We start from the raw sequence: 20487 nt of genomic DNA on the forward strand, positions 1-20487 counted from the left end.
AAGACACAGTTCTCAAAACTGTCTGGTACTGGCACAAGAACAGACATATAGACCAATGGAACAAAACATAGAACCCAAAAATTGACCCAATCCATTATGCTCAATTAATATTTGACAAAGGAGTCAAGAGCATACAATGGAGTTAAGACAGTCTCTTCAATACTAATAAATGGTGTTGGGAAGTTTGGTCAAATACATGCAAAAAGATGAAACTAGACCCTAACTTACACCATATATAAAAACAAACTCAAAATGGCTAAAGGACTTAAAATGTTAGACAGGAAACCATAAAAATCCTATAAGACTCCATAGACAGCAAAATAGCAGATATTTGTTGTAGCAATATCTTTACCAACATAGCTCCCAGGGCAATGGAGATCAAAGAGAAAATAAATAAATGGGACTACATCAAATTTCTCTTTTTAATAAGATATTATCTAGCTAACTACCTCCCAGTGCCCCCAGATTTATTGATAGATAATTCACACAATAATGTTGTCTAATTTTAAGGTGTACAATATGATGAATATATATATATATTTTGTGTGTGTGTATGCGTGCGTGAAATATTTATCAAAATAAGTTCAAGTAACACATCCTTCATCTCACAAAATTGCCATATACTTTGTGGTTGTATAGTGAGAACATTAATACTCTACTCTCATAGTAACTTTCAAGTCTATAATGCAGTATTGTTAACTATAGTCACCATGCAATACTTTATTTAGATTCTGAGAACTCTACCTTATATCTAAAAGTTTGCACCATTTGAAAAATGTATTCCAATGCCCTAACCAGCAGTCCCTGGTAACCACCATTCTACTCTCTATAAGATTTGTTTTTAGATTCCATATATTATGTAGAATATAGATACATTATTTGTTTTGATCAGTATGAATTATTTTACTTAGTATAAAGCCTCTAAGGTTTATCCATATTGTCACTAATACTAGGATTTCTTTTTTTTGTGATTAAGTAATATTCCATTGCATATATATATATATTTTTCTAGTTTCTTGGGATATAGTCCTAGAAGTGGGATTACTGGGTCAAGTGGGAGTTCCATTTTTAACTTTTTAAGGAAACTCCATACTGTTCTCCACAGTGACTGCACCAGCCTGCATTCCCACCAGCAGTGCACAAGGGTGCCTTTTTCTCCATATCTCTGCCAGCACTTGTCATTTGTTGATTTGTTGAGATAGCCATTCTGACAGGTGTGAGATGGCATCTCATTGTTGTTTTGATTTACATCTCTCAGATGTTCTAAAATTTGTATGAAACTACAAAAGCCCTTAAAGAGTCAAAGCAATCTTGAGTAAGAAAAAAACTTGAGGCATTATACTTCCTAACTTCAAATTGTATTACAAAGAATTGAGAGCCCAGAAATAATTTTCAACTAATACTAGGGCCTGGTGTACAAAATTTGTACACTCGGGGTGGGGGTCCCTCAGCCTGGCCTGCACCCTCTGGCAATCCAGGACCCCTTGGGGGATGTCCACCTGGTGGCTTAGGGGGTTAGGCCGAAGCTGGCAGTCGGACATCCCTCTGGCAGCCCAGAAGCCCTTGGGGGATGTCTGACTAACCTAGGGGTGTCGAACTCAATCAGAGAAGGGGCCAAAATCTAAAATCCAGCCCGAATTGCGGGCCGAATGGTTTACTGAACAATCATAAACTGTCATTGTGATGGAAACGCAGCGGAGTGCAGTGATGACAGCGCGGTGCGGGCCACATTGCAAGGCCTGGCGGGACGGATTTGGCCCGCGGGCCTTGTGTTTGACAGATGTGGTAGGCCAACACCCCTTAATACTGCCACAGAGGTGGGAAGGGCTCCTGCCACTATTGCTGCACTGGGCAACCATGAGCCAGTTTCTGGCGGAGTGGCACTCCTCCATGGAAGCTCACTGACCACCAGGAGGCAGCTCCTGTGTTGAGCATCTGCCGCCTTGTAGTCAGTGCATGTCATAGAGACTAGTCATTCCTGGTCATTCCACCATTAGGGTCAATTTGCATATTACCCTTTTATTATATAGGATTTGACAACATAATGAACACTATTAAACAGAGAAAAGGAGATTTGAAGTATTCTTTGTGTCTATTATTCAGGCATCTGAAAGGTAAAGCATGGTAGATATTCACTAGAGAGCATTATGCAGCAGTTAAAAATAAAACAGATATACACATAGCATAGAAAATATTGTGAAAAACATAAAGCTTAAAAATGTTAAGAACATAATTATATTTAATACCTCTTTTATATTTACCTCTTTTATAAAAAATCCTATATTTACTCTTTAGGATTGCCTATAGAGTAGGAAAAGAGTAGGTCATGTTATGGGGTTAAAGAGAATAGGTAATATATAAGTTATTTCAAAGAGCAGTGATGAAAAGGTACCATAAACTGAAAAGTGTAATTGACTCAACCCTCTGGAGAGTTCCAAATTTGCAAAAAGAGAAAAATAAACAAATAAAATTATTGTGTTCTATCCTTCTGAAATTACAAGAAAATGTCTAATTCTTCCACATGACTGTCCTAACAATATTTGTTTTCCCCTCTCTTTTTTGTTTACATAACCATAATTAACTCCTATTTTTACCTTCATTGAATGTTTTCTAGACTCCATACTCTCCCAGAATGCCTTCCACTGCTCATACAGTTTCTCAGCATCTCCTTTGTATTCTGACATCCAGAATCCTATGTAATTTCCAGATGTGATTTAGTCAGCAGTAATCTCATCTGGATACTTTATATTTATTGAGTCAAGAATTGTTACTCTCCCTTTTTTAAAAAAAAACTCACACTATTTTTTATTGCCCAGCTGGCATGGCTCAGTGGTTGAGAATCAACCTATGAACCAGGAGGTCATAGTTCCATTCCCTGTCAGGGCACATGCTTGAGTTGTAGACTCCATCCCCAGTGTGGGGCTTGCAGGAGGCAGCTGGTCAATGATTCTCTTTCATCATTGATGAGAATTCTTTGCTACTTAGGACAATTAGGAATGGAGATACCCAGTCACACTGCAATACTGTTCTTGAAATAAATAAAATAAAATAAAATAAATATATATATATATATATATATATATATATATATATATATATATATATACATATATTATGGTTTTATTGCTTCTAGAGAGAGAGGGAGAGAAGACGGAAAGAGAAACATAGATGAGAGAAACATTGATTGCCTGCCTATTGCATGCCCCCCACTGGAGAAGGATCCTGCAACCCCAGCATTTGCCCTGACAAAATCCAACCATCAACTTCTCAGTGCATGGGACTAGGCTTAGCCAACTGAGCATCACCTGCCAGGGCAAGAGTGCTTACTTTTTGTCTTGCTGTTTAGTCAACCCCTTTATGGATTTTATTTTACTATTACTTATTTTATATATTCTATCTTCAATTAAAATTCTTTTTTAAACCTGTTTTCTACAATTTTCTTCTTCTATTCTTATGCTGAACACTGTGCTAGGATCTGAAGCTTTGGAAATTACCAAGGTGCTATCTCAGCCCTGAATGTACTGTATGGGGTATTTCTCAGGAATGCAAGAATCAGGTTTATTTGTCTCATTGCCTAATCTGATTTCTTATGTTTACTAAGGAGTTACATTTCTTACCCCCACTGCTATTTTTAGTGAGCCATTATTCTTTGTGAAATCTCTATGAAATCAATAGACCTCTCTGAAGGGCCATTCTTCTTCATACGAAAACAAATGCATCTCTACTCCTCTTGAAAATGTTAAGATTTATCTCTAGAAAGTTATCTGCCAATATTATTTTAATGTGCTCGAGAGGCCTTCCAAAGTAGAAACGGTTGGATTTTTTATTCCATGTATTTTATTTGTTAAGGAAAGCAATTCCATACAGACTTAGGATGAAAAGTAGAAGATAGGTTATAACTTTGTGAATTGCTTAATTCAGGTCTAGACTCATAGATTCAGGGGCAGGGAAATACCTTAGATAGAGTTGACAGATAGCATTAACAGGTATGATAAATCCATGTTTTTAATGTGATTAACCATAGTTTGCACACATCTCCCCCCAAAGCCAATCTTTTTTTTTTTTACACGTACAGGCATGCCTAAATATCTCTGAACATGAACAGACATATGTGGATTGCCTTGGTTTTTCCATCCGAAAGCAATGCCTCTCTTCATGTTAAAGGTGAATTTTATACTGCAGGATTCCTGTCTCACTTACTATTTCTTCATCTCCTTTACATCCATGCCCTTTCTGCATTGGATTGTTTGCCTTTGACTACACTAATCTACATGCTTTTCCTTCCTGAGGAAAGAAAAGAAGCAGCTAACTTTATTTGAATCTGCATTCTTATTCCTACATAACCATCACCCTTTTTTTCTGTCTCTTGCCAGCTACACCTTGTATTTCTAATATTTTTCCCTCCAACATTTCAGTTTATTGGTATCTTTACCAAAACTACTTCATTGAAACAAATAACTTTCAATATATCAACAAAGCCATCCAAGGTGCTAAATTCAATGAATACTCTATAACCCTTCTCTACGTTGGCAATTATGGATACTATTGTTCAATTTTTCTCTCCTGAAACTTATTTCTCCATTGAGTTCAATAGCAATTTCTTTTTTCCCAGCTTTTTTTCTTAACTGATTCCTTCTAAGCCTTTGTCACGAATTTTTCCTCATCTACCCTTGGTATTCTTTAGAGGATTTTTCATTTTCTAAGCTCTTCTCATTGCCATTCCACTTCATAGTTTTAATTAGTATTTATGTATAAGTTATCTTTAGTATATTTATTTCTCATCATTCCAATTGCTACAGGCTTAGTTCATAATTTTAACCTCCAGAAAGTGTCTATATCTTCAACATCACTTGTTTTAACATTGTGCTTTTTTGTATGTGTGTTTGAGTATTTTTTCCCCTTACTTGTCTCTGTTGTGCTATTATCGATGATGGTTTTCTAATAGTCCTGGGAAAACTATTTCTCAAATATTCCCCTTTCCCATCCCAAGTAATGCTAAGGTCTAATTATGCTCATTGCTGGAATCTTCTCATTTTTATGATGTAAGTAGTAAATTATAATTTAAACTACATGTTAAGTGTCACTCAAAGACCTGTAGTATTTAAATTTAGTGATTACTGGATTTTAAAAATCTTACATTCAGACATGACACTTCACAATCCTGATTACATTTGCATTAATATTTTAATAATTTATATCTGGCTTAAAATTTGTATATATGTATGTATGGTTCCGAAACTGAATTGCTTTTTCCTTCTGATGCAGATCTCCTAATCATGTCTCCTGGCTCATGTTTACATTGCTTCTATTTGAGGGTACTGCAATGAGGTGCCAGAAGAGATGCCACCCTTTTCAGAAGGTAAACTCCAGCCTTTCAAGATGTAGGTTGTAGGTTGTTAGAAATAATGGGCTGTTGGTTGTTGTTGTTGTTGTTTTTTTTTTTTTCTTTCTTCTTCAGAGAGGAACGGAGAGAGAGATAGAAGCATCAATGATGAAAATCACTGATTGGCTGCCTCCTGCATGCTCTTTACTGGGGATTGAGCCCGCAACCTAGGCATGTACCCTTGACTGGAATTGTACCAGGGACCCTTCAGTCCACAGGCTTATGCTCTATCCACTGAGTAACACCATTTAGGGCTGGGCTATAGTTCTGATACAGACAACCCCTTATTATCATGTATTTAGAAAAGTACTATGCATGGTAGGATTAAACTGTGTAAGAAGTAATTACAATTGTGAGGCTTCTTTCTGGAGACAATTAGCACTTTATGGGGGTGTATATTTTATATCAAATACCAGATGGAGTAATGTGAGAAATCTTACATTTTGAACAAATGGCGAAAGTCTTAAGAGATAGAAACTCACTTTAAATGGCCTTTTTTTGGAAGAAATTTTAAGAGAGGGGAAAAACAGAAAACATGAATATAAGCAAGAAAAATCTCATGAGAAAGATCTCTGGGAAGATCATCTTGACATGTAGTAAGAAAATAAAAAATGAGAAGATCCCTGGATTGTTCCAACCTATAGCACACTTTATTTTATTGTGGTTTCAGCTATAACAATAATATGAATTGGATAATTATACACATTACTGAAGGCCCAGTGAATGAAATTCTTGTGGGGGGAGAGGGTGGGATCGGTCCCTCAAGTCAGCCTATACCTTTTCCAATCCAGGACCCCTCTCACATTCCAGAACCACTGGCTCCTTACTGCTCACCTGCCTGCCTGCCTGATCACCCCTAACCACTCTGCCTACCTGCCTGATGCCTCCAACTTTTCCTTTGCCAGCCAGATCATCCCTAATTGCTCTCCCCTGCTGGCCTGATCATCCTAACTGCTCTTCCATGCAGGCCTGATCACCCCTAACCGCCTGCCTCGGCCTCTGCCCCACAACTGTGGCTTTGTCCAGAAGGATATCCAGAAGATGCCCAGTCTGATTAGCATATTAACCTTTCATTAGTATAAATATAATACACCTTTTCCCCATTATCCTTACAGCAAGCCTTTAGACAAGGCAGATATTGTTATCCATGTATTCAAAGGGAGAAAAGGAGTCTTAGTGAGTTTGAATCTCTTGGTCAAAATCCAACAGCTTGTAAGCAATAGGACTACTACTTGCTATCTGATCTTTGACTCCAAAATCTACATCTCTGTTCATTGCATTGAATGAAAGGATCAGAGTAATGGTTCTCGTTAAGGTTTTGTACTCAAAGAGAAATTTTAACCTCATAAACATTTCCCACTCCAAGGAAAAGCAAAGGCCAGCTTACTCTGTGTGCCATGTTGATCTGACCTGTCAGCATACTGCCTCAGTGCTTGCAAATCCAAGGAAGCCTGACCATAAATAAACAACATCCTAACCAAGGCTTACCCTATGGCTTCTCAGTAACACTAATGGTGCTGACACAGCCAGTTCTGAAAGAAGCCTCTGCTCCGTTGGAATAATATCCTCATTTATCCCTTATTAAGATAAATCTACATGTCTCAGTGGCACCAGCAGAGCAGTTTGAATGCTGTTCTAAGGAAGTTCTCAGGTAGTGTTTCTTTTTAAATAAGCTTATTTGTGTCCTTTCAGTTTTGGTTGAAAGACTTTGTGGATGCATTGACCTTAAAACCTCTTTCATGTTGTCAGTCTTCAGATGCTGAAAAATTAGTCACTGACAAATATTACTGTTTTTACTAGTGCATACTAGTATAGTCCTGGAAGGTAAGGCAACAACGTCCAAGTCAGATGCACCTTTGGGAGCGTTGAACTTATTATGCACATTTACAACCCACTGAACATTTTTGCTCCAATTTCTTTAAGATTCCCTTTCCCCATTTCAAATGCTGCCCTGCCTGTGAAATTCATTGAAGTTGCCACCTATCTCTTGAAGCGCTCCCATATTGCCCCTGTTGTGAGTCATCATTCCTGGCTCTATACTTACATTCTATATATAAGAAAATGTGTTTATTATGATTTTGTCTGCCTTTTCTTCTATTACAGTGACTGCATTATCTTTGTACCTTTTATAGTATCCATCCCTGTATCATGTAAATTGTTAGTCCTCAATAAGTGCCTATTGTATAAATCAAAATGAGAAAAGATGCCGTATTTCTAGAATGACAATTTTCAATCAGTGTACAATAAGAATTGTTTAAACTTGCAATACCTGAATATTTAGTCAGAGGAACTGAACTCTTTTCCCTTAGATTGTCAAATGAAGAAAATGACAACAGCCCACACAATAGCTATCTGGTATGAATACCCTGTCTTGTAATATGCAAATTAACCATCACTCCACTATACCCACAAGCCATGCCCACCAGCCATGCCCACCAGTCAATCAGAGCAAGTATGCAAATAAACCCAACCAAGATGGCTATGACCTTAAAGAGCAGGAGGGAGGCTTGGGTTTCCCAGGCAATGGAGGAAACCAAGCTTTCCGCCTGCCCTTGTCAGCCTAAGCCTCCACACAAGGCTACAAAGTTTCAATTATAGAAGGTAAACAAAACCATACAGAAATAGCCGCAGCCATGGAGCTGGAGAGAGCAGATTAGGGTTGCCCCAGCAACATTGGAAGCAAAACTTTCATATACCCTGTCCAGCCCAGGCCTCTGCTTAAGGCTACAAAGTTTCAATTATAGAGGATACATAAGTCCCAATAGAAATGGCTGTGGGCCACAGAATGAGCAAGAGGCTTGGCTCTGCTCCAGGCCACAAAGTTTCAATTGTAGAAGGTAAATAAATTCCAGATACCAGGGCCTCTGCTTAGGTCACCAGGGGGCATGGCCAGCCTTCAAACTACCACAGGCCCCTCACTCAGACTGCCCCATGGCCCAAGGGAACCCCCACCCTGATCCGGGACACCCTTCAGGGCAAACCGGCTGGACCCCACCTGTGCACCAAGACTCTATCCTATCTAATAAAAGAGTAATATGCAGATTGACCATCACTCCAACACACAATATGGCTGCCTCCATGTAGTCAAAACTCCTGCCCCTTTGTGGACACAAGATGGCCACCACAAGATGGCCAGCAGGGGAGGGCAGTTAGGGATGATCAAGCCTTCAGGGGAGGGCAGTTAGGGGTGACCAGGCCGGTAGAGGAGGGAAGTTGGGGACAAACAGGCTGGCAGGGAGCATTTAGACATCAATCAGGCTGGCATGGGAGTGGTTAGGGGGTGATCAGGCTGGCAGGCAGAAGCAGTTAGGGGCAAGCAGGAAGGCAGGCAGGAGAGCAGTTGGGGGCCAGCAGTCCTAGATTGTGAGAGGGATGTCCGACTGCCTGTTTAGGGCTGATCCCACTGGGATTGGGTCTAAACAGGCAGTGGGATATCCCTCGAGGGGTCCCAGATTGGAGAGAGTGAAGGCTGGGAGGGACACTCCCTGCCCCATGCACGAACTTTGTGCACCGGGCCTCTGGTAGGTTATATAATAGAGTTGCATTTTAATGGTCATGTTGCATAAGGTGGCATCTGATTGGTTAATTCCTTATAAGTAAAATATATTAAAAAAAAAAAAAAAAGAAATCCTTATATACAAGCATTGGCACCTGATTTTTTTTTTTTTAAGTCATTGGAGCAAAAAGGTAGGTAATTACTATTATTTTTTAAATCAATCAAAATTATTACTATTTTTGTCAGTTCTGCAAAAAGTGTATGTTTTTTAGTGTACCGCATAATTTTAGTAAGTAATTTACTTGTGCAATGCGATGAAAAAGGTTGAAAATCACTGTTGTAGGAGATATGACTATAACCTTGAATCTCAAAGAGGCTGAATGACTTCTCTCTGTGTTTAGAGATGCGATGTATGAGAGAATAATGAGTGCTTTCTTGACAAGTAGGATTGTTGTTTCCCACTCATTAATTCTTATCATTTTCACATCTATTAGAGGAGACTACACTTTTACAAAGGTAAGAAAAAGAATCAAAGTATTTGATTGGTGCTGTACACATAAATTCATGTCCTGCCACCCTCCTCACACATGAAAGTCTCTACCAAACAGTACTTGCCATTTTCCCTATTTCCCATGTTGACATGCAACTCTACGATTCATACATGCCATTAAGTCTGGATCTTTCTTTTCCTGCCTGTCCAGTGATTTTTAAATGTTAAGACACAACTCATATGTTACTTCCCAATTCACAAGAATTAAAGGATTATACCTTTCATAATGCTATCAGAATACTCTAGGTAGTTCATTTATACAACTGTTCCATTATTTTATACTTTTGGTTTTCACACCTGTGTTTTTCTTTAGATTTAGTTTTGCATGCCTGTGAGTTCTTCTGGGAGATGAACCATGAATTATTTTTTATCTATAAAGCCAGGCTCTTTCATGGGGCCTGAAACATTGTCCATATTGAGTAACTAGTTAATGAATTGGTGATTTTTTTCAATAATAAAAAGCTTTTATCACTTCAATATGCAAAGTATCTTACTAGGCACTGTTAGAGAATAAAAATGAGTCACACAAGATCAAATGTTATACAAGCATCCATTAGGGGGATAGCGGATATCAGGATGGAAAGAATAATTGAAGCAGGACTGGAGTTGTGCTTCAAAATATAAGAATTTCAATGGACAGAAAGTAAGTGGGGAAGGGAGTGGGAGAGACAAGACCATTCCAGGCTGAGGCAATAGCAGCTTATCATAAAATGCTTTATTGAAATGCATTAAAGGTAAACCTATTAAATGTAAATAAAAACGGCATGACTTTAAAGCAAATAATGCATAATAGGTTAAAATAGATTAAAACTAGAGACAGCCCTCTGTGAGTCCAAATGGGTTTAGTGTAGTTTGAAATTAACTTTAAGTGCAAAAATTCAGACAAGTTGTCAAGGAAAATAGAATAATATTGGGATGGCATGCCTTAGCCTCTTATTTATTTTTCTTTATTGATTAAGGTATTAAATATGTGTTCTTATCCCCCCATTACTCCCTATCCCCACCCCTCCATGCATGACCTCACCTCCTTAGTGTCTGTGTCTATTGGTTAGGCTTATACATGCATACAAGTCCTTTGGTTGATCTCTCCCCCTTATCCTCACCTTCCCCTACCTTCTCTCTGAGGTTTGAGCATCTGATTGGTTCCTCTCTGTCTCTGGATCTGTTTTTGTTCATCAGTGTATGTTGTTCATTATATTCCACAAATGAGTGAGATCATGTGATATTTATTTTAGCCTCCCATTTAAAGTAACAAGTAGCTGAGCATGCATGTACCCTTTGGTATGAATATATGTTATTAATTCTACCCATAATTCAGAGTCATTATTAGAGCTTATATTTAATATCTGCATTGGGAATTATGATATATGATTAACTTCATGTTTTAAACTCTAGGGTTAGTACCTCTGTGAAAGAGAGGATGTATACTCTCCCTCAACTAATTAAGCTGAATTGAGGTCCTTCAAAATGGGGTGATGAGCATCTCTCTGGTTTTCTGGAGGAGCATAAATTCATGCTGTAGCCAGGAAGCCCCAGAGGAGGTAGGTTACTGGTGCATGGATTTATCATAAATGATTGGCACACTATTCATCAATAACCCAGAGGAGAAACTGAAGAGAAGGGCCTGGAATATGCAGAATGGCACAGAGGAACTTTAAAACATTCTGCCTAAGAGTACATGTGAGGTAGATAGGCAGAATCCAGAGAGTAACTGAAGTAAATGATGGATCTAGAAAAGTTTCAGACTTTGGAAGAAGATAGCAGCAGAGCTACTGGTGACATAGCAACTAGAAACTGTTCGACTGCTGAGTCTTTGGATGAGCCCATCTTGTTCAAGTATACTTGGGCTGCGCCAAAATTTGTTACCAATAGAATATCACACTTATTCAATAATTTATCTCCTAAATAAAATAAACATAAGACCATTCCTAAAATAACATTTCACTCAATGCAAGACAGGTTGTGGAGTTGTATCTAGAATAATGTGCTTTATAAAAAAATATCTTTATTGATTTCAAAGAGAAAGGGAGAGAGAGAGAGAGAGAGAGAGAGAGAGAGAGAGAGAAACATTAATTATGAGAGAGAATCATTGATCAGCTGCCTCCTGTACATCCCACAGTGGGGATCGGGTCTGCAACCTACACATTTGCCCTGATCAGGAATAGAACAATGACCTCCCAGTCAATGCTGAACCACTGAGACATGCTGGCCAGGCTGGAATACTGTTTTTTTAATATCAGTGGTTTTCAAAGTGAGCTCTCCAGACCAGCTGGGATTGCCATCACCTGGAGACTCTCGGTGCATAGGAATTTGTGCACTGGGCCTCTAGTGTTCTAATAAGTCCTCCAGGTAATCCTGATTCATCTGAGAACCACTGATCTACAAGTCTGTAGTGACTGCCCAATGTGGATGTACTTTTAGAACATGCTAAAAAGTACATTTATGATTTTCTACCAAAATGTTAAACATATAACACTAATACTTTTATTTATCAGAAACTTTGACTTCTGCTTAATAAGACACCATCCCCTTTCTGTGCAAATGCTGGAAGTCCATTGCACTTTTCTTTGCTGAAGTGAGCCACTGGAGAGAAAGAGGAGGGACATGGTAATTGCAATTTTCTCAGACAGCTATCACACTAAAACTAGAAAGGCAATTTGCCATTAACAAGCCTAATGGCATTAGAGGCCCGGATTTAATGGGTCATCTCCTCTGACAACTCCACAGATTTGGCACTTAGCTGCACAAATACACAGCCAAGAAAAGAAGGTTGTGTGTTGTTGTTTTTAATGTAAAATTTCCAATTAAATGTTTTTAAATGAAACCTTCTGATTAAAAGGGAAAGTCTCAAGCAAATTAGAGACTTACTTAAATTATAAAACTCAATTTTCCCCAATCCAGGCTAACCACATCAAGTCAATCTGATGATAAAAACTGAAACATAGTATGGCCTCAAAAATTGAGTATGCAAGCATAATTTTCATTTGTGTAAGAATGATACAAACACCCTCAAAATGCCCTTGAAGGTTTCCTGTGGGTATACCATACTACATGAAGTCAAAGGCTAAATGAATTCAGTCCTCGAGTGTTCTCTAGAACTGGAAAATCCAGTGTTTCACTGCAGCTAGAAAATGGTTATTTTTAAATTTGCCCAGTGAAACTCTCCTGATTATGTGCATGCAAATCCCATTAAAGTTCAGAGACACAGCACATGGAATCAGGGAGAGACATGCAGCCCCCTAATGTTTTCTCTAATGAACTCTGACTCAGCAGGAAGGGACTAATAACTATGCAGCTTAGAATCTGTATCAGAATGCTTTCTCTGTGTAAGGCTATCTGGTAGCGGTGCGACACAGGGTATATACCTTCTGTTTGAAGATGAGGGCAGGGATATTTCTGCAGACTGATATTTGAATGTGAAACTAAATTCCAAGCCTATTTATGGTCAAAGGATATTAACAGATGATTCTTCCAAAGTAAAAGCAAACTTGATATTTAAAATGAAATAACATTTAAAAAATACTAACAGATGCTTTTTAATTAGAGGGGGGAAAAGCATGATAAAATCAAATAGACTAGTACTTAAGGTTACAAGGATAACACCATATCTTTTTTTTTTTTTTTCTTTGTGTGAATTGGATAGAAATTTGACTTTCTTTCTGGGAAATATTCTGGCAATGTTGCAATGAAAACTGCAAAGTATTTTACATCTTTCATCTAAAAATTCACCATTAGCAATTTATATTAAATAAATAACTCAAAAATTAAATAGATAAAGTATGTATTGTGGTAACATTTGGCTCTTGAACCCACAACCTGGGTATGTGCCCTGACTAGAACAACACTCTTACCTCTGATCCACACTGGCCAGGGCTTGTCTCTATCTATCTTTATATATATATATATATATATATATATATATATATATATATATATATATATATATATATATATATATATTGATTTCAGAGAGGAAGGAAGAGGGAGATAGAAACATTAATGATGAGAGAATCATTGATTGGCTGCCTCCTGCATGTCCCACACTGGGATCCAGCCAACAACCTGGGCATATGCCCTGACCAGGAATCAAACTGTGACCTTCTCATTCATAGGTTTGTACTCAACCATTAAGCCATGCCTGTCTGGCTTGGCTCTATCTTTCTAATGCAGCCAGATCATTTTTTTTCAACGTTATATTCAAGTGTAATGGCAAAAATAAAGAGTATGAAATGCAATTATTTTTTTCATAAATTGAACACACATATATGATCAGCATCCATATTGAGGCACCCACCATTACAAGCATATGAGGTGTTCCCCTCAGTTATTCTTCTATTGACAGCAGTGCATAAGATGAACAATTCTGTGGGCTTCCAACAGAGATAAGTTTGCCTGCTTTTAATTTTCTGTAAATTAAGTCATGTACTCCCTTAAACCTGGCTTCCTTTGCTCTCCATTTTGTTTATGAGAAAGACCCATGTTGTATCTAATTGAAATTTGTCATTTTTATGGCTATCTAGTATTCCATTGGATAGATACACAATAATGTTGATGAGTATTTCAATAAAGACTGCTGCTATAAGTATTCATGTACAATTTAAAAAATAAACATAAATATGCATTTCTGTTGGATACATACCTGAGCATTAAATTAGGTTGTATGTTATTAAACAGTTTTCCAAAATGTTTATAGAAATTTATACTCCTGAACAGCAATATAAAACATTTCTAGTTATTCATTACTTAACTAAAATGTAGTATTATTTCTTTTTAGAACGAATCAATTTTGACAGTTATGTAGAACTATTTATTATATTTTGGCTTTAACATGCATTTATTTTATGATTAAATGTTGAGCATCTTTCTATTTAACTATCTTTTTTTGTAAAATTCTTTTCAAACCTGCTAATTTATCTACTGTCATTTTATCATTGTTTTGCTTTCTATATTTTAGACAAAAGGCCTTTATCATATATGTATTGCAAATAATTCTTGCACTCAATGTCTTTCCATCTCATTCTTTAAAAAATGTCTTTTAATAAACGTATGGTCTTAATTTTAATTTTCTGATTAAGTTATTTTTTGTCTACCAATTTTTGTGTATGTTTGTAATAAAAGCATATCTCAATTCACCAACAAATTCATCTGTATTTTCTTCTAAAACCTTTATTTTTATATTATATTTATATCTGCAAATAATCTATTTTAATTTAATATTTGTGTATCCAGTTGTGCCAGTTTTATTTATTAAGAAGAATAAACTTTCCCCCACTACACTGTAGTGTTGCCTTTGTCACAAATGAGTTGGCCGTATATATATGGTTTGGAGTTTCCATGTATTATAACTTTGGTCTCTCTTTAAAATCACCTTGTCATTCTTTGCTGTTTATGTTTTCATATAAATTTAGAATCAACATTGAATCACTCTCCACTAAAATGAACTTTTAGGGTTTTGAGGTTCTGATTGACATTGCTTTTTAATCTATATATCAATTTATAGGAAATTTATAGCTTTATGTTTTATGTCTTCTAATACATGAACACAAAAAACTCATTTATTTCTTTAGGTTTTCTTTCATTTTGTCTATAATGTTTTTTAGTTTTCTGGTATAATCTTGTATATTCTTTGTTATGTCTACTTCTGAGAATTTTTATGCTATTATAAATAGTATCCATTTAAAAATTTATTTTAAGTGTTGTCACTGTGCTTCAATATTAATTAACCTTTATGGACTTTGTGCCCAGCAATCTTATTGCATTCATTTATCATTTCTAATACATACTAGTAGTTTGTAGAGATCTTAGATTTCTTACAAACAAAAGAATGTAATCTGTAAATAATGATAAATTTTTTATCCTTTTCCATGCTTATGCCTTTTATTTTATTTTCTAGTTGTATTCTAGAATCTCCAGTAAAGCATTGATAAGTAGTGTACCTGCAAGCACTCTTATATTATCAGAAAGCTTTCATTAATTCATCAATAATGTGATACATGCTATATGATGTCTTTAAGATTCTCTTTATCAGGTCAATATAATTGTCTTTTTAATTTTCTAAAATTGTATATTATATTTACATAAAGTTAACTTCCACTAATATTTCCAGAATTTTGGAGAATGCAATATGTACTTTTACCTCTCCTTTGGCATGTTCCCAGTATATAAAAGACAAAAGTAAAGTGAAAAAAATGTATAAATTTATGACATCAACATTTTTTCTTAAATTTACCATCAACAGATTAGCAGTCTAGAGAACATGTTCCTATTTATTCCTATAGAGATCACTTTAATAACTTTAATTGTGCCAAATTATTCTCATTTTTAATTTTCTAATTCTTATTACTGAAAGAATTTCAGTATTTTTCCAATGAGTTTTAGTTTTATCAGCATTAAAATTAAGATCCTCATTGACTATTTTTCCATAGAACTAAATGGAAAAATGTATTTTCTCTATAAATGTTATAAACCTAGTTAAAGAAGCTAAAGGAAGACCTAGCCATGTGAGATACTGACTCAGACTTTTTGGAGTCATGGAAACAAAACTTTGCATTTTAAGTATATTTTAAATTGATTTGAATAAATAGACAATTTTTCATTCACAGAGATAACCCAAGTTAATTATTATCATGAGATTTAGGATTATTTTCTCTAAAGTAATTAGAAATTTTAAGATTCACTAGCATGTAAGCTTGCTATATTGGTTCCTTGTTGTGTATTTTAAAATGTCATTAAAAGAAAATGACTTGAATTTCAATGAAATTCCAATTTGCTGTGTCCTTACTCTGGTGATTTTCAAAATTGCCTTGGCTTCATGCCAGCTTATTAGTGACAGACTTTCTTGCTCAGTAATACTAGTATAAAAAATACTTTTTAAAAAAATATATATTTTATTGATTTTTTTACAGAGAGGAAGGGAGAGAGATAGAGAGTTAAAACATCCATGAGAGAGAAACATCAATCAGCTGCCTTCTGCACACCCCCTACTGGGTATGTGCCCGCAACCAAAGTACATGCCCCTGACCAGAATAGAATCTGGGACCTTTATCCACTGAGCCAAACCAGTTTCAGCAAAGAATACTTTGATGATAGATTCTTAGATTAAGAAAAAACTAGATCTTTATCTTGTCTGGATTCCTTTATATTTTACTAGAGGCTAGGTGTACAAATTCATGCACCAGTGGGATCCCTCAGCCTGGACTGCAGGATCAGGCTGAAACTGGCTCTCCAACATCCCCAGAGTGTCCCAGACAGCGATATGGCACAGGGAAGGCTGAGGGACCCCCACCGGTGCACAATTGGGGCCAGGGAGTGACCATGGGAGGATTCTAGGGCATGTCTAGCTCTATCTTGCCTAGTCCCTATTGGGGCCAATCAGGGGCCCTGCCCCCTGGTCGTCAGTGCATGTCATAGCGAGGCAGCTGAGCAGCCTTAGATATCATTAGCATATTACACTTTGATTGGTTGAATGGTCGACTTGTCAACCGGACACTTAGCATATTAGGCTTTTATTATATAGAACTGAATGGCAGAACTACCAGAACCACAGATTGACCAGTTGCTATGATGCACACTGACCACCAGGGGGCAGATGCTCAACACAGGAGCTTCCCCCTGGTGGTTAATGCACTACCACTGTGGGAGCACTGCTTGGCTGACAAGAGTGAGCAGCAGTTCCTGCTTTAAACCCCAGGCCAATAGGCAGGAAACCAGGCTGCTATCATTGCCTCCTCATCTCAGGCTCCTCTTCCAGACTGCAGTACCACTGCTGGGCTTGAAAAGCTGACCCCAGAGGCTGGGATGCTGGTTCATAGCCACTGAGGGACTGAGGTCTACTCTGCCACCTCTCAGTGCTATTTTCCTGAGGCCCAGCCTCAATCAGGTCCCTTGGAAAGGTAAGTGCTCTGGCTCCATAGAAGATGCTGGACTAGAGAACAGCTGCTCAGAGGGCAAGTCCACAGCTATGGGAACCTTAGCTGGCTGACCCCTGCAGGCCACGCCCCCTACCAGTGCACGAATCTCATGCACAGGGCCTCTAGTATAGGATAATTTTTGTAAACAAAATACTAGGGAGACCAATTGACCTATGCAAGGTGACAAAACCTGTAACAATCTTTATTTAACTTCAAACTGATAGCATTGAGATTTGTTTTATGAAATTCTACATGATAGTGAGGTAAGGAGGACATTTGGCTTTATGTTGCCAAATTTGAGAATCTTGATGTTTGAAGAGAAATAACAGTGTGAATATTTATTACAATCTTAGGCTCAGGACTACAACTGTGATTATTGCTACTACTGGAGCAATGCATATTCTACCTGAACACATATATACATAAAATACATTAAAATTGTGGGATAGAGGGGCACAATGGTAAAAAGGAAATGTGGAAAGAAATAACAGATTTTTAAATGTATTGAAATAAGGTGTAGCAGCTAAACATGTAAGCCTCATTTCTATTCTATTTTAATGCAGTGACATAATTACTAAATTATCTTCTTAGTTTATCTTTTTCTCTGAATTGGCTTTTACAAAATACTTACATATCATTGTGCTAACAAAAGAATATTCACTAGATAATATAATAGCCTTCCTTTTACTTATGCAGACTTCAAAGATATGCTGTCCTAACTCAATTAGGGGTGAGGGGGAGGAGAGGTGGGGATTTAAATTTTAATTATTCAGGTTCAAAGCAATGGGTTTTGTGGAGAAGAATGATATTTGAGGGATATAAGATAATCAGCAGATCAAACATTAATAAGTATTTGAATATTTTATTATATATTATAATAAAACATTTCAATAGGAATCTTTCTGCTCTTCTTCCACATTAAGAAAGACCAGTGAGCTGATTCAACACTGAAACTGTTTTCCTACTGATGTAGTGACCAACATTATGAAACAGGAGCTTGCATCATGCAACAGTGGTTACAATCACAAACATTCCAAAACAAGTTTCACACAACCAAACTATTCTTTTGTTTTGTTAATACTCACCCAAGGATATTTTTTCCATTGATTATTAGAGAGAGTGGAAGGGAGAGAGAGAGAAAAACATCAAGGTGAGAGAGATACATCAATTGGTTGCCTTCTGCACAGGCACTGACCATGTCCAAGTATCAATCTTGCAACTGAGGTAAGTGTCCTTGACTGGAATAAAACCTAGGACCTTGCAGTCTGAGGGCTGACACACTATCCACTGAGCCATAATAGCTAGAGCCAAACTATGCTTATAAGTATTCTCTTTGTTGTCCTTGCTTACCCTGTTATGAGTTATTCTAAGTTGAGCACTGATTGGACTAACATCTAACAGAAGCCATGCTTATAGATATGTTCATAGTCAAGTACCAGAAGATGAAAAGTTTGTCAGTAGAACCAATCATCATAGTCATATAAAGTCCAGAATATATAATTAAAACATAGACTCTCAACTCCATTTCTTATCTCCAGATGTTCAAGCAATATTATGGACATTTACAATAATTAAATAATATATCTAAGCTTAGTTATTTTTAACTAATTTTCAAAGAGTATAAAAGTAATCAAAAGTGATTACAGTATATTACACTGTTTATTTTGTGCTTTCTTAATCTTAGAATTTGACAATCTATATCTGTATAACATTACCTTTTAGACCATCCAATCAACATAACAATACATAAAAAGTTTTATTTTAAAAGGAGGTAATGAGAACAGAGGTATAGTTAAGCCAATTAATAACCCCTTTAGAACATTTCAAGAAAACATTATTTAATGATTTATGTCGATGTTTGAATACTTGCTAAAATTTCTTCACATTTATTTAGGATAATTTTTTAAACAATTGCTTCACTGACTCTAATTGTTGAATTGATTATTGACATTCTCTTTCCTGAGATGATCTTATGATTGATTTTATATAAATACTAAAGGCCCGGTACACAAAAATTAATTCTCTCAGGGGTACCTCAGCCTAGTCTGCACCCTCTCACAATCTTGGAGCCCTCAGGGGATGTCTGACTGATGGCTTAGGCCCACTCCCCACCAGGAGTGGGCCTAAGCCACAGTCTGGCATCCTTCTGTGGAAGGTGATCAGGTGGGCTGATCGGAGGATGGTGCCAGATGGGGCCCTGCCCCAACTCCTGATTGCCCTTCCACTGCCGCTGGTCTCTACTGCTCCACAATTGCAGTTCCCTTCATCATGCCTTGGCTGGCCTGGCACTGCCTGCTCACTGGCCCAGCCCTCCACCACTGGTCATTCTGCTGTTCCATTTATTTGCATATTATACTTTTATTATATATGATAGTCACATTCTGACCAATAAAAGGCTGATAAATAATGTGACTGAGGTGGCAATTTATTAATTGTTCAAGGCCAATTTGTTCTACTGACAACCCCTAGATCTTATGGCTTAATAATAATAAAAAGTTTATATGTACATAGTTAATTACTATAGCAAGAGACATTGTTTACAATCATAATATTGTCATGGATATTTTAAAGCCTAATAGAAAGTCATTAATTCTACCAAGAAATATTGGAAGCTAAGAGGCACCATTAACAGTAAGAGTAAAATAATAAGTGATAGTAATATAGCTGCGGAAAATATATTTATAACTTTTACTTGGAGTTGCACCAATTTTTGGTTCCTAAGACCAACGGATAACTTCTATCCTTTAAAAGTTTGAAAAAGCCGTAATTTTAAGTACGGTCACATGAGTTAGTAGCCCCTGCATTCTTTTTCGGTAAATAAGAATTATCATTTTCTACTTAAAAGAAAATTTCACAATAAATCATAGGAGAAAATATTTTGAAATCATGTAGTTAATAAGGGCCTACTATGCAGAATATATAAAGAACTCAACACAAAAAGATGGATAACCTAATTATAAAATTAGAAAATGATTTAAACATTTTCCAAAAAAGATAGAAAAATGGTAAATAAGCATGTGAAAAGATGCCCAACATCATCACCCACTGGGGAAAACCTCCAATGAGATGCCACTTCACACTCACTAGGCTGAATATAATTAAAAATATGAATAATAACAAGTTTTGATAAGAATGTAGAGAAATTTGA

General features: G+C 36.7%; 1 long non-coding RNA gene across 1 annotated transcript; it reads right to left on the reverse strand.

The window, feature by feature from the left end:
* Positions 1-688: 688 nt before the first annotated feature.
* On the reverse strand, positions 689-20191 carry LOC123652770. The gene is made up of 3 exons (XR_006742265.1): positions 19970-20191; positions 11272-11276; positions 689-699 (listed from the first exon to the last, which is right to left on the reverse strand). It is a non-coding gene; the product is annotated as an uncharacterized LOC123652770 (long non-coding RNA).
* Positions 20192-20487: the final 296 nt, after the last annotated feature.

The sequence above is a fragment of the Pipistrellus kuhlii genome, unplaced genomic scaffold, assembly GCF_014108245.1.
Source record: "Pipistrellus kuhlii isolate mPipKuh1 unplaced genomic scaffold, mPipKuh1.p scaffold_m20_p_2, whole genome shotgun sequence".
NCBI classification, from domain to species: domain Eukaryota; kingdom Metazoa; phylum Chordata; class Mammalia; order Chiroptera; family Vespertilionidae; genus Pipistrellus; species Pipistrellus kuhlii.